The sequence below is a fragment of the Hypanus sabinus genome, chromosome 2 (genome assembly GCF_030144855.1).
Source record: "Hypanus sabinus isolate sHypSab1 chromosome 2, sHypSab1.hap1, whole genome shotgun sequence".
Classification (NCBI taxonomy): Eukaryota; Metazoa; Chordata; class Chondrichthyes; order Myliobatiformes; family Dasyatidae; genus Hypanus; species Hypanus sabinus.
In genome coordinates this window covers 204046398-204060906 of record NC_082707.1, presented here as the reverse complement: position 1 = coordinate 204060906, position 14509 = coordinate 204046398, and positions in this window count along the sequence as shown.

The window sequence follows — 14509 nt, the reverse complement described above, 5'->3', positions numbered from 1 at the left end:
TGTTCAGTTCTGGTTGCCTCTCTACAGGAAGGATGTGGAAACCATAGAAAGGGTGCAGAGAAGATTTACAAGGATGTTGCTTGGAATGGGGAGCATGCCTTATGAGAATAGTTTGAGTGAACTCGGCCATTTTTCCTTGGAGTGATGGAGGATGAGAGCTGACCTGATAGATGTCTACAAGATGATGAGGGACATTGATCGTGTGAATAGTTAGAGGCTTTTTCCCAGGGCAGAAACATGAGGGGGTATATTTTAAGGTGCATGGAAGTAGGTTAAGGGGGATGTTAGAGCTAAGTTTTTCACACAGAGAGTGGTGGGTGCGTGGAATACACTGCCAGCAATGGTGGTGGAGGCAAATCCAATAGGGTCTTTTAAGAGTCTCTTAGATAGGTCCATGGAGCTTAGAAAAATATAGGTCTATGCGGTGGGGAAATTCTAGGCAGTTTCTAGAGTAGGTTAAATGGCTGGCACAGCATTGTGGGCCAAAGGGCCTGTAATGTGCTGTAGATTTCTATGTTCTATGTTCTAGATGGTGATGCAACCAGTTGAATGCTCTCTACGGCACATCTGTGGAAATTTGTGAGACTTCTTGGTGACATACAAAGTCTCCTGAAACACCTAATGGAAAATAGCTGCTGTCATAACTTCTTTGGAATTGCATCAATATGTTGGACCCAGGATAGATATTCAGAGAGCAAACACGAGGAAATCTGCAGATGCTGGAAATTCAAGCAACAAACACAAAATGCTGGTGGAATGCAGCAGGCCAGGCAGCATCCACAGGGAGAAGCACTGTCGGCATGTCAGGACGAGGGTTCTCGGCCCGAAACATCGACAGTGCTTCTCCCTATAGATGCTGCCTGGCCTGTTGCATTCCACCAGCATTTTGTGTGTGTTGCTAGATAATCCTAGATGTTGACATCTAGGAACCTGGAACTGCACATCCGTTCCATTGCTGATCCCTCAATGAGGATTAGTGTGTGTTCCCTCATCTTCCCCTTCCTAAAGACCACAGCCAATTCCTTGGTCTTACTGATGTTGTGTGCAAGTTTGTGTTCTGACAATTTTCAACCCGCTGATCTGTCTCATTCCTGTATTCCCTCTCATTATCATCTGAAATTCTGCCAAAGATAATTGTGTCAATGGCAAATTTATAGATGTGTCTCGCTCAATGGCGTATCACAAGATTTAGATCCAACGGTGTTAAAGAACGAATGATATTTTTACAAATTAGGGTGTTATGCAGCCTAGAAGAGAACTTTCAGGTGGTGAGCCTCCTGCAAATTCTGGTGAGAGAGGTAACATGTTCGGCAGAAATATTGCCAATGCATTTTGCAGTGGGTGCTCTTTATAGTCACCTAGTATCACAGGTGCAGGGTATGAATATTAAGGGAATGCCATTCCAATGGGGTTCCTTGGTACCAGAAGGTGTCAAACTTCCTAAGAGTTGCTGGAGCTGCATGCATCCAGGAATGTGGCGACAATTCCATCTCACCCCTGATTTGTACGAATTACCTGGAGGAAGCATGTTACTATGAAACATACTGGCATGTAATTTCAGCCTGAGCTCTATCCCACTATGTTTGGAATCTGGGGAGAATCAAATGAAATGGCATTTAAGATCACAGATGTCTTGGAGCTAGAGTTCAAACACTTTGGCAACTTAAACATATGTTGAGTTCGATGCTAACACCCACTCTGATCTTCTGAAGAAGGGTGTAGTCTTGGCCAAAAATGTTGGAAGCTTCGTGTTATGGTACTTAGCATACAAATTCAGAGAGTGAATCAGGACATTTGGCAGCTCCTGATGGGAACTCCATGCGGAGATCGCAGCTGTGATATAATTGCTCTGTAGTGCTAGAAGTGAGTCAGGGCTTTATAAATCCACTCCACCATATCCACAGTGCAGTAGCAGAACAGGCTGCCAAGGAGATGAAGAAAAGCATTGGGTAGGTGGGTTCTGAGTCTGTCTGAGCTTTTCTCCAATGCAAAAAAAAATGGCTTGCTTTATTCCAGTATCACATGAGCTTCCCCAAATCACTTGGAAATGCCTATCAATCAGTGGGCTGGAGACTACTAAATACAGCTCACACATGTCTCTACTGCAATAATGAACTGGGTCATATGATGCTGGTCATTGAAATATGATGTTGGCAGATGATGTACAGAGGACATCACTGTGACAGCTGAGACTCTCTAACTGCCATCAAGGACATATATACAGAGAAGGGCCAGTAACATCATGAAGGATCCCACCCATCCTGCTCATGGACTGCTTGTTCCAATCCCATCAGGGAGGAGGCTACGTAGCATCCAACCCAAGACTACCATACTCATAAACAGCTTCTTTCTCCAAGGCTGATCAACACATTCATCCACTAACCCCACCCTCCCCCTACCACTACTTTATCACTTCATGTCAACCACTTTATGTACAGACATTCCTGTGCTTAGTGTCACTTTGTGGGCATACAATCAATCTATGTATATAAGTTATTTCTTTATTTATATTTATTTTGTGTGTTTTTATTATTGTGTTATTTTGTGCTGCATCAGATCCAGAGTAACAATTATTTTGTTCTCCTTTTCATTTGTGTTCCGGAAATGACATTAAGCAATCCTGAAAACTGTATCTTGAATCTTGAATAACCAGAACATGTATGATGAATACCCTTCTTTTTCCTCTAACAACAAAATTCCAGATATTTTCCCTAGCTGTGTAAGAAACACACACCCCTTGTGATTCAATCCTGTATAACGGCAGGAAGGCCCAACAGATTGCCAATTAACCAGGAAAGGTATCTACTTGATCCATATAAAATACTTTAAATAAATGCATATAAACAATTAATGCATCAGAATCAGAATCATATTTAGAATCATAGAGTGATGGAAAAGAACAGCATTGAAACAGTCCCTTTGGCCCATCTAGTCCATGCCAAAACATTTCGACTGCCAAGTCCTGTCACCCTGCACTGGGACCATAGCCCTAAACTCCTTTTCCATCCACGCCCTCATCCAAGCTCCTCTTAAGTGTTAAAATTGAGCTTGAATGTACCTCTCACACTGAAGCTCATTCCACACTCTCATGACCCTCTAAGTGAAGAAATTTCTCCTCATGTTCCCCCTAAATTTTTGACCTTTCACCCGTAACCGATGCCACTGGTTGTAGTCCCAACCAACCTCAGTGAAAGTTTACTATCATTGATGTACATCATGAAATTTGTTATTTGTTATGTGGCAGCAGTACAGTGCAAGACATACAAATTATATATTACAATAAGGAAAAAAAATAATGCAAAAGAGGAATAGTGAGGCAGTATTTATGGTCCATTTAGAAATCTGACGTTGCAGGGGAAGAAGCAATGCTGATTGTGCATCTTAATGGCTCCTGTACTTCCTTCCTGGTGGTAGTAGTATAAGAGGACATGTCCTGGATGGTGAGGGTCCTTAATGATGGATGCCACCTTTCTGAGGTACCACCTTTTGAAGATGCCCTTGATGGTGGGGAGGCTAGTGTCCATGATGGAGCTGGCTGAGTCTACAACACCCTGTGGCCTCATTTGACGCTGTGCATTGGAGTCTCCATACCGAGCTCTAATGCAACCAGTCACTCCACTGTGCAGGGCAGTGCTCACAACTGTACAGTGTTTAACAAAACACTTCTGAATTATGCTGAGACATTCATAGTAGAACAGAGTGATCGAGGAATAATGGGGCATAGTTCCCTGAAGGTGGAATCTCATGTGGATAGGGTGGTGAAGAAAGCTTTTGGTATGCTGGCCTTTATAAATCAGAGCATTGGGTATAGGAGTTGGGATGTAATGTTAAAATTGTACAAGGCATTGGTGAGACCAAATTTGGAGTATTGTGTACAATTCTGGTCATCGAATTACAGGAAAGATGTCAACAAAATAGAGAGAGGGTACAGTGAAGATTTACTAGAATGTTACCTGGGTTTCAGCACCTAAGTTACAGAGAAAGGTTGAACAAATTAGGTCTTTATTCTTTGGAGCATAGAAGGTTGAGGGGGGACTTGATAGAGATATTTAAAATTATGAGGGAGATAGATAGAGTTGATGTGGATAGGCTTTTTCCATTGAGAGTAGGGGAGATTCAAACAAGAGGACCTGAGTTGAGAGTTAAGGGGCAAAAGTTTAGGGGTAACAGGAGGGGGAACTTCTTTACTCAGAGAGTGGTAGCTGTGTGGGACGAGCTTCCAGTAGAAGTGGTAGAGGCAGTTTCAATTTTGTCATTTAAAAAAAATTAAATAGGTATATGGACAGGAAAGGAATGGGCTGAGTGTGGTTCAGTGGGACTAGGTGAGAGTAAGCGTTCAGCACAGACTAGAAGGGCCGAGATGGCCTGTTTCCGTGCTGTAATTGTTTTATGTTATATGTTATATTCATGATGTAGATCTCTACTCAGGTAATCAGATCGTACCCCAAAAAGGTGGCTACAGGCCAAGGTCAAAGTGGCAGAACTACTACTACACCATAGAGCATCAAGGAACATGGGTTTACAAGCATCCAAAGTCACAAAAATCCAAGAGAGGGGGAGTTCAGGACCAAAGGACACAGCCTCAGAATAGAGGTATGTCCATTTAGAACAGAGATAGGCAGGAATTTCTTTAGCCAGAGGATGGTGAGTCGGTGCAATTCATTGCCACAAATGGCTGTGGAGGCCAAGTTATTGAGTATGTTCAAAGTGGAGGCTGACATTCATGAAGACATCAGTGGTAACAGGGAGATGGCAGGAGTCATGACGGAATGATGGAGCTGACTCAATGGATTGAATGACCGAATTTGCTCCTGTGTTTTATGGTCTTGTACATTTAACTATCCTCGGCAAATTTGTGGCTGAGAATATCACTCCTTTTCATTTTGGAAATTAAAGAAAGAAATACCATCACACAGTTATTGCAGACATCATGTTCACACTGGTGGAGGAAGACAGCAGGTCAGGCAGCATCTATGGGAAGGGAAAAGACTGTTGACATCCACTGCCAAGGCTCTTCATGTTATTGCAGTCTGGTTTCTTTCTCCGCACTTTTCTGACTCAGTGCTTACAATTGAAGCTGGTGATTAATGATAATCTGTTGTTTTTAACTCCCTTTCTTGCTGTATACTCAGTAACTCATCTTGTAGCTCTCCAGATCAGAAGGTTCAGATTCAAAGAATCAATGTGTGCGTATTATTTACCAAATACAACCCTCATTCATTTTGCTGTGGGCTTACTCAAGCAGATTTAGACAATAGTAACTATAAAAGGATTGGTGAAAGAGCAATCAGAGTGCAGAAGACAACAAACTGAAAAAATACAAATATAAATAAACAGCAATAAATAAGGAGAACATGAGATAACAAGATAAAAAATACTTTAAAGTGAGATAATTGATTATGGGAGCATCTCAATGGATGACAAGTCTGTTTAGTTATCTCCTTTCATCCAAGAGCCTCATGGTTGAGGAGTACTAACTGTTCTTGAACTTGGTGATGTGAGTCTTGAGGATTTTGTACCTTCTACCTGATTGTAGCAGCGAAGGAAGAGCATGGCCTGAGTGGTGAGGATTCTTGATGATGGATACAGCATTTCATGTAGATGTGCTCCAATGAACTGGGCCGAGCCCACTACCTTTTGTAGGATTTTCAGTTCAACGGCATTGGTGTTTCCACACCAGGCTGTGAGGTAGCCACTCTCCACTACACATCTCTAGAAGTTCGTCAAAGTTTTGGATGTCATGCCGAATCTCCGCAGACTCCGCCCCTGAGAAAGTAGAGGCGCTGCCGTGCTTTTCTTCACCATTACATTTATATCCTAAGTCCAAGACAGGTCTTCTGAAATAAAAACACCCAGGAATTTAAAGTTACTGAGCCTCTCCACCTCTGATCCTCCAATGAGGGCTCGCCCATGGATTTCTGGTTTCCCTGTCCTGATGTCTAAAATCAATTTTTGGCCTTGCTGACATTGGGTGAGAGGTTGTTGTTATGACACCACTCAGCCAAACTTTCAATCTCCCTCCTGAATGCTAATTCATCACCACCTTTGATACTTTGTAGATATGCTTCAAAAGCAAGACTCCAGAGATTAGGACAACTGAGAGGTGTTTGTGGGAACAGTGGTGTCAGCAGCAAACTTGAATATGGTGTTGGAGCTATACTCGGCCACAGAGTCATAGGTGTAAAGTGAGCAGAACAGGGGTCTCAGCACACAGCCCTGTGGTGCACCTGCACTGATGGAGATCATGGAGGAGATGTTTTTGCCAATCCAGATTGACTGGGGTCTACAAGTGAGCAAATCCAGAATCCAATTGCATAAGGGGGTACTGAGGCCAAATTTTGGAGCTTTTTGATTAGTTTTGAGGAGATGATGGTACTGAATGCTGAGCTGTAATCAACAAAGAACACCCTGATGTATGCATCTTTGCTGTCTAGATGCTTCAGGGTTGAATGAAGAGCCAATAAAATGGCATCTGCTGTGGACTTGTTGCTCTGGTAGACAAATTGGAGATGATCAAAGTTGTCTCTCAGGCAGGAATTGATGTGTTTTATTTCCAGCCTCTCAAAACACTTCAAAACACCTCGGAGTCCTCTGCGGTCAGGTCGCTTTCAGTGTGTGCTGTGTCTGCAAGGCTGGGTTCGACAGAGCTTTCATTGTGTGCTGCGACTGTGAGGCTGAGTCTGGCGGCGCCGTGGAAGTCCATAGCGGGGGTATTCCCTTCTGCTGCCGTCGTGGGATGGCGAGTCTGTCGGGACCCTGGGGACTTGTGGAAACTGTGTGGTGGTTTCTTTTGAACTTATAGTCTTTTAATATCTTTGGACTATTTTTACTGTGTCCATGGTCTGTTTTTTTTTAAACAAATTATGGTACTGTTTGCACTGTTGTAACTATATATTGTAACTATGTGGTTTTGTGCAGCTCTTGTAGCTTTAGTTTTTGGTCTCGTTTTATCTGGTGGATTTGGAGCTCCTTTCTGGGGAACACACTAAGATAGTAGCACAACATTAATACGCAGCAGCCTCTCTGGACTCTGGATTGGGGATTGCCAAATGTTATGTGGATTTTCTGGTGTAATCTGTTTTGTCATATGCTTTGTTGATATCATTCTGGAGGAACGTTGTCTCATTTTTTAACTGCATTGCATTTGTGGTTTTTAAATGACAATAATCTGAATCTGAATCACTATGAATGTAAGCATAATTGGGTGCTCGTTATTGAGACAGGTCACCACGCTCTTCTTGGTCACCCGTACAATTGAAGCCTGTTTGAAACAGGTGGGTACCATACATTGCCAAAGCGAGAGATTAAAGATTCCCTCGGGATCAATAAAGTATGTCTGTCTGTCTGTCAAGCACATCAGCCAGTTGGTCAGCACATGCCTTTAATACATGGCCGGGTACCCCATCCAGTCCGGATGTTTTCCTTGGATTCACACTCCTGAAGGCAGCCCAAACATCAGCTTCAGATACTGAGATCAAATGTTCATCAGGAGATGGGGGGGGGTGGGGGTTGTTCGCGATGGTTCTTCCATGTGCTGACTTTCAAAGCAAGCTGAGAAGGCATTGATCTCATCTGGAAGTGAAGCCCCTGCTGTTACCTAAGCTGCTTGACTTAACTTTGTAGAAGTTATGGTATTCAATCCCTGCCACAGCTCTTGAGTATCCCTCGTTGAAACCAGTTTGGTCTGGAATCTCCACTTTGCCCACGAATTTGGTTTTCCGGAGATCGTACTTGAACCTCTAGTAGCATTCTTGATCTCCAGACTTGAATGCCTCTAATATTGCCCTCAGCAAATTTCAGATCTCATGGTTCATCCAGGGTTTCTGATTGCAGAAGAGGCGAAACGATTTAGTGTGGACACATGCATCCACAGCTACTTTAATGAATTCCGTTAAAACCCTGGTGTCGTCATTCAAATGAGCGCTTGAACATGGCCCAGTCCACTGACTCAAAGCAATTCTGTAATCGTTCCTCCGCCTCCAACAACCACCTCTTAGCTGTCCTAATCTCTGGAGCTTTGCTTTTTAAGCTCTGCCTTTATGCAGGTAACAGGACGACAGCCAAGTGATCCGATTACCAAAGTGCAGTCTGGGCAAGGAGTGGTAGGTATTCTTTATCTTAGTGTAGCACTAGTCTAGCAGGTTGGCACCTAGTGCTACACGTTACATGCTGGTGATAGTTGGGCAGGGTTCTCTTCAAACAGGTCTGACTGTAATTTGAAATGCTTTGGGATGGGCTGTATCTTGTCTGCAGTGTCACAAGGACATGTTTATAGTCAGCAGCCGGTGGTCCATAAGCTTTAGACAGGATCACAGATGAGAACTCCTGAGGGAAATTAAATGGTCTATATTTGATCATTAGATGTTCCAAGTTGGAGGAAACACGAGTTCAACATAACTACCACATCAGTGCACCATCGAGAATTGACTATAAAATATATGCCTCCTCTGTTTGCCTTACCACAGTCTGCAGGGTCTAGCACGGTCTGACTGATGCATCCAGTGTGTCCGCAGATAACCAGCACCTGCAGAATCTCTTGTGTTTAGAACATGTCTGATATTGCGTCTGTATATTTCTAGAGTTTAGATACAGAATCCTGAACTCAGAAAGAAATTGAACTTCAGACCCTTCTACTGCTGGTTCAATGACAAATGATCTGTGAATGTCTCATAGACATTTGATCTTGATATCTGTCTGAGTAGAGTAGGAAGAGACATTAGACTTAATGCCCTAGACTTAAAGGTCCTCAGCTTGGATTTCTGCTTGCGACTGCTAGCAATTGGTTTGTGCCAAAACAAAAGGTTTATGGAGTGGGAACAAGCTGAGGCTTGGCTCTGATGAACTGTGATTGAATATTCCACTGAGAACCAATACCCAGCTTCCTACACGAATAACATTCATTCAGTTGGTCTCCCCTTTAAGCCGACATGAGTGAACATTTTGATGGAAGTAGTAGTTAAAGTACAAGGTCACAACTGAGTGCTGGGAGTGCTCTGCACCTCTGAGCAATCTCTACAGAGCGTTGCTGCAGGAAAGCAGCATCGGTCCTTTGGCTGCAGTTGTTAGTTGATGCTTTCTATATGCTTTCTGTATTTACTGCCTACAAGAAAGTGAATCTCAGCGTTGTATATGGTGACATATATCCTATGTATTTTAATAATAAACTTACTTTGAACTTTAATCATTGGAATTTCATCTAAGTTTTACTTAGGCAGAGTGAATGTCTGTTCAACCTAGCCCTTTGAAAGCTTAGGCACCTCTTAGCTAATTCCACAAAGAAAACATTGAGTGTTTGCCTGCGTTTGAAAGAAGAAGTCCTGAAGAAGACCCAAAACGCTGATTGTTTATTCATTTCCATAGACACCGCCTGATCTGCTACGTTCCTCCAGCATTTTGTGTGTATTGCTCTGTAAAGAATGGTATAGCCTGAGCACCATTAGGGCAGCTGTGGCCAAAGCATCTTTCAATGGAGATGAAGATAAAATACCAACAGTCATCCAGTGCAGCACGTGACTGTATATATAAAGCTAGGGTGCCTAAGACTTTTGCTGAGTATGGTAGTAATTTCATGTATTGCATTGTATTGCTGCCGTAACAAAAAAACAAATTTTGGACTTATGTGAGTGATGATAAACCTCATTCTGATATGGGACTGTATTGGGGACTGAGAGTGGGAAGTGGGCAGGGAGAGGGGATTCATGATTGGGAAAAAGGGAAGGGAGAGAGGGGAGGGAGTGGGAAGCACCAGAGCAACATTCTGTAGTGATCAATAAACCAATTTTTTGGAATCAAATTGCCTTGCCTGCTGTCGCGGGATGGGTGTGTCAGCAGCCGCACCACCTCCACGCTGCTAGCCCTCTTTCTCTGCCACCTGTCCCACAACCCTCCCATGGTGCTCCACCCTCGCCATTCCCAGCATTCTTCGCTCCTGCCAGACTGACAAACCCACTTTCCACATTCACAACAGACATTACTCTGCAAATATCTTAGACACCGCACCCTAGCCACTGCATTTGCCTAAGACTTTTGTACTACACTGGATAAACAGAATCAGGCTTACTATTGCTGGCATCTATTGTGAAATCTGATGTTTTGTGACAGCAGTATAGTGTAAGACAAAATTATTATGTAATAAAATTAAGTAAATTGTGCAAAAGGTGAATAATAAGGTCGTTTTCATGACGTGTTCAGAAATGTGATGGTGGGGAGGAAGAAGCTGCTTGCAAAGAATTGACTGTAAGTCTTCAGAATCCTATACCTTCTTCCGGATGATAGTAATGAGAAGAGGTTATTAATAATATCCCAGATGGTGAGGGGTCTTAATGATGGACGCCAGCTTTTTGATGCACTGACTCTTCAAGATATCCTCTTAGTGCACAATGCAGCTTGCTGAGTTTTCATACAGTTCCTTGCAGCCATGTGCATCGGAGCCTCCATACTAGGCGGTGGTGCATCCAGTGAAAATGTTTGCAAGAGTCTTCAGTGAAGCTTAAAGGCACACACTCAATGTTTCAGGACCAGCTTCTTCCCCTCTATCATCCGATTTCTGAATCGACATTAAACCCATGAACACGACCTCACTGCTTTTTTATTTCTAATTTTGCACTCCTTACTTAAATTAACTATTTAAAATATATATATTCCACAATTCCTGTTTTTTTCCCTAATATTATGTATTGCATTGTATTGCTGCCACAAAGACAACAAATTTCATGACATATGACGGTGATATTTCACCTGATTCAAATTCTGACATACTGAATCTCCTCAAACTCAAAATGCAGCAAAGCCACTGGTATGCATGGTTCATAATTGCATGGGCCTGGGATAGGTCCTCTAAGATACTAACACCCGTGAACTTGTAGCTATTTATATCTTCCATCTGCATCCCCTCAATGAGGACTTGTGTGTGTTCTGACACTTTCCTGATTTCTGAGTGTCCTCTTTACATAGTCTCCTGGATTCCAGAACACAGCTAAAGATTAGCCAGCTATCGCCAAAAGTCCATACAAAATATAACAAAAGGTGTGAAAAATATCAACCAGGTTCCTTTATCAACAATGACCAACCTTACACATCAAAAACAAGTTAATAGATATTTCTTGTTGTACACTTTTCACAAAACCTGACCTGCAAAGGGTGAAGAACAAAGTCTCTCTTTGATTGATTCTCTATTTCTTTTGTATAACTCAAAAGCTTGAAGTCCACAGTAAAATTTATTATCAGAGTGCGTATGTAGATGTCATGACACGTAACCCTGAGATTCTGTTTCTGTGAGCATATTTAGCAAATCTACAGAACGATTGTAAACATCAAGAACTGTAAACTGTGCACATGCAGATATAAATAAATAGCAATAAATAATGAGCATGAAATTACAATATAAAAGAGTTCTAAATGATGGTTGGGGGTAGTGACTGTTCTTGAACCTCTGGTACAAGTCCTCAGGCACTTGTACCATCCACCCGATGGCAGCATCGAGAAAAGAGCATGGCCTCACGGGTGAGGATCTTTGATAATGGATACTGCTTTCCTATAACAGCGTTTCATGTAAATGTGCTCAGTGGTCAAGTGGGCTTTATACCTGATGTACTGGGCTGAATTGACCACCTTTTGTAGTAATTTCCATTCAAAAGCATTGGTGTTCCCATTCCAGGCTGCAAGGCTTTCCAGCATTCATCTGTAGAAGTTTGCCAAGGTTTTCAATGACATGTTGAACCTCTGCAGACTCCTGAGGCAGCAGAGGCACTGTCGCGTTTTCTTCCCAATAATATTTATATGATGGGTCCAGGACAGGTCCTCTGAGATAGTGACACCCAAGAATTTAAAGTTACTGACCCTTTCCACCTCTGATCCTCCAATGATTACTGGCTATGGACCTCTGATTTTCCTCTCCTGAAGTCTAATTTGAGTGAGAGGTTGTTATTATTACACCACTCAGCCAAGTTTTCAATCTCCCTCCTATATGCTGATTCATCACCCCCTTTGATACAGCCCACAACAGTGGTGTCGTTAGCAACTTGTATATGGTGTTGGAGCTGTACTTAGCCACACAGTCATATCTGTAAAGCAAGTAGAGCAGGGGGCTAAGTACACATCCCTACTGTGCTCCTGTGCTGATGGAGATTGTGGAAGAGATGTTTTTGCTAAATCAAATTGACTGGGGTCTACAAGTGTGGAAAAGCAGAATCCAATTGCACAGGGAGTATTGAGGCCCAGGTCTTGGAGGTCTTGTCAGCATCTCAGAGGACCAATCCTGGTTAATGCAAGGTTACTCCATCATGGGCATTAGCCTCCATGTCATTGAGAACACCTTCAAAAGGCAATGCCTCAAAAAGGCAGCATCCATCATTAAGAGCCCCTATCACCTAGTACATGCCCACTTCGCACTGGTACCATCAAGGAGGAGACACAGGTTCCTGAAGACTCAAATGTTTCAGAAACAACTTCTTTCCCTCTGACATCAGATTTCGGATTGGAAAGTAAATCCATGAACATTAGCACATTATATTTTCCTCTCTTTTTGCACTACTTATTTAATTTAATTCTTTACAGTGTATTTACTAATTGTAATTTATATTATTTATTATTAATGTTATAGCTTCTTTGTAATGTCTCATTGCTAATGCTAATGTAATGGCTTCTCTGTAGCAGCAACGTTTGGGTTATGGCTAGGAGATAACAAGGTTTGGTTATGCAGGGGTTAGCCAATGAGGAAATGTTCTTCTTTCTTGTGTGTCTAGGAGCTGGGTTTTCGCAGACTTTTGTCGAGGAAAGACGCGAGTGTAGAGAGCCAGTAGACCACCGGACAGAGGGTGCAGAGGTCAGGGACATTTGCAGGAGGTCGATGGTGAGAGGATGACTACTGAGTGAACTCGAACTGGGACTTTGACTTTGACTTGGGCTCTTTTTTTTTTCGTTTTGTTTAGTTTCATTACTAACCCTTTATTCAGATCAAGATTGATAAAGTCTATCATTTAATTCAGTATGGTGTACTGTCTGATATTTTGTGTTGTGGGTTTGTAACTGGGGGTACAGTACACAGCATCCACACAAACGTGATTTCCCAGCTTGTTGGGGCTAAAGGCTGATTCACCCCAGATGAACACGAGCTGGGCGAGTCTGAGGCTTACATTAATATTATTATTATTTGGGCAGTATGGTAGTGTAGTGGTTAGCACAACACTTTATAGTACCAGCGACCCAGGTTCAATTCCTGCCATTGTCTGTAAGGAGTTTGTACATTCTCCCATGACCACGTGGGTTTCCTCCAGGTGCTCCAGTTTCCTCCCACAGTCCAAAGACATACCGGTTGGTTGATTAATTGGGATAGTAAGTTGTCCTGTGATCAGGCTAGTACTAAATTGGGGGATTGTTGGGTGGTGAGGCTTGAAGGGCCAGAAGGGTTTATGCTGTGTTGTATTGCAATAACTAAATACATAAATACATACAATTTTTTTTACAATGCACTGTTGTCACAAAGCAACGCACTTCAGAACACATAACTGATATTAAACCTGATTCTGAGATCTCACGACCAGACTGTAATGAACTTTGAGAAAATGGAGAGGCCAGCTGCTTCAAGGCATGCTGTAGCTTTGTATCAGGTCAAAGTTGACCCAGCAGGGCAGGGAGATAAAGAGGACTTATGAGTAAAAGCAAAAAGGTTTTCTACTTGAGCTTTGAGAATGTGTTTCTGATTAATGCTAAGTAGGAATTCTCCACTTCAGGTTAATAGAACTATACTTCATGAACAAAGCACTTCAGTCAGCTCATATTCCTCGCTGGCTCAGATTCTCATTACTTCCTCTCAAATCAATCATATGTTCCTGTTTAATGTATAGAGCTCAGGAGCTGAAAAACAGACTGGAGGCATGTCTTAATCTCACATTTAAAAGCTTAACTTTGATAAGTGCTTTAATGTTGCTTATTACTTAGATGCTATACCAAGAATTCAATTTCTCCATATCCAAATTCAGTTAAATGCCTGATACTGTATGCTATCAAGGATGGAACAGTGGTGTTGTCCATAGAGCTTAGGAACCCGAGCTTCCTTCTGATTTCTGATACCGCCCTTTGTCTTGTTGACAGTCAGGAAGAGGTTTGCCTGGCACCAAGCCTCAAACTCTTCCACCTCCTCTCTCTGGGCTGTCTCATCTTTGTTGGTGAAGAGCCCCAACATTGTTGTGTCATCGATGAACTTGAAGATGTGGCTGCTCGGCTGTTTGCCCACGCAGTCGTGTGTGAGCCGGGTGTACAACAAGCTCACTACACCTGTGTCGAGCATGATGGGGAGGGAGGAGCAATCGTGCATCCTGATGATCTGAGGCAATCGTTATTAGAGGAACAATTTCCTTGTTCCTTACAATTGTGTACAGCAAATTGTTATGTTTTGTAATTCTGATACTAATCAAAAGCAAAACATGGAGTGGGAGATGCTTGTTGACTTGTTATTTACTTTTAGTGAGTCACACACGTATGACATGACAGCGAAATGACGTATGTCATA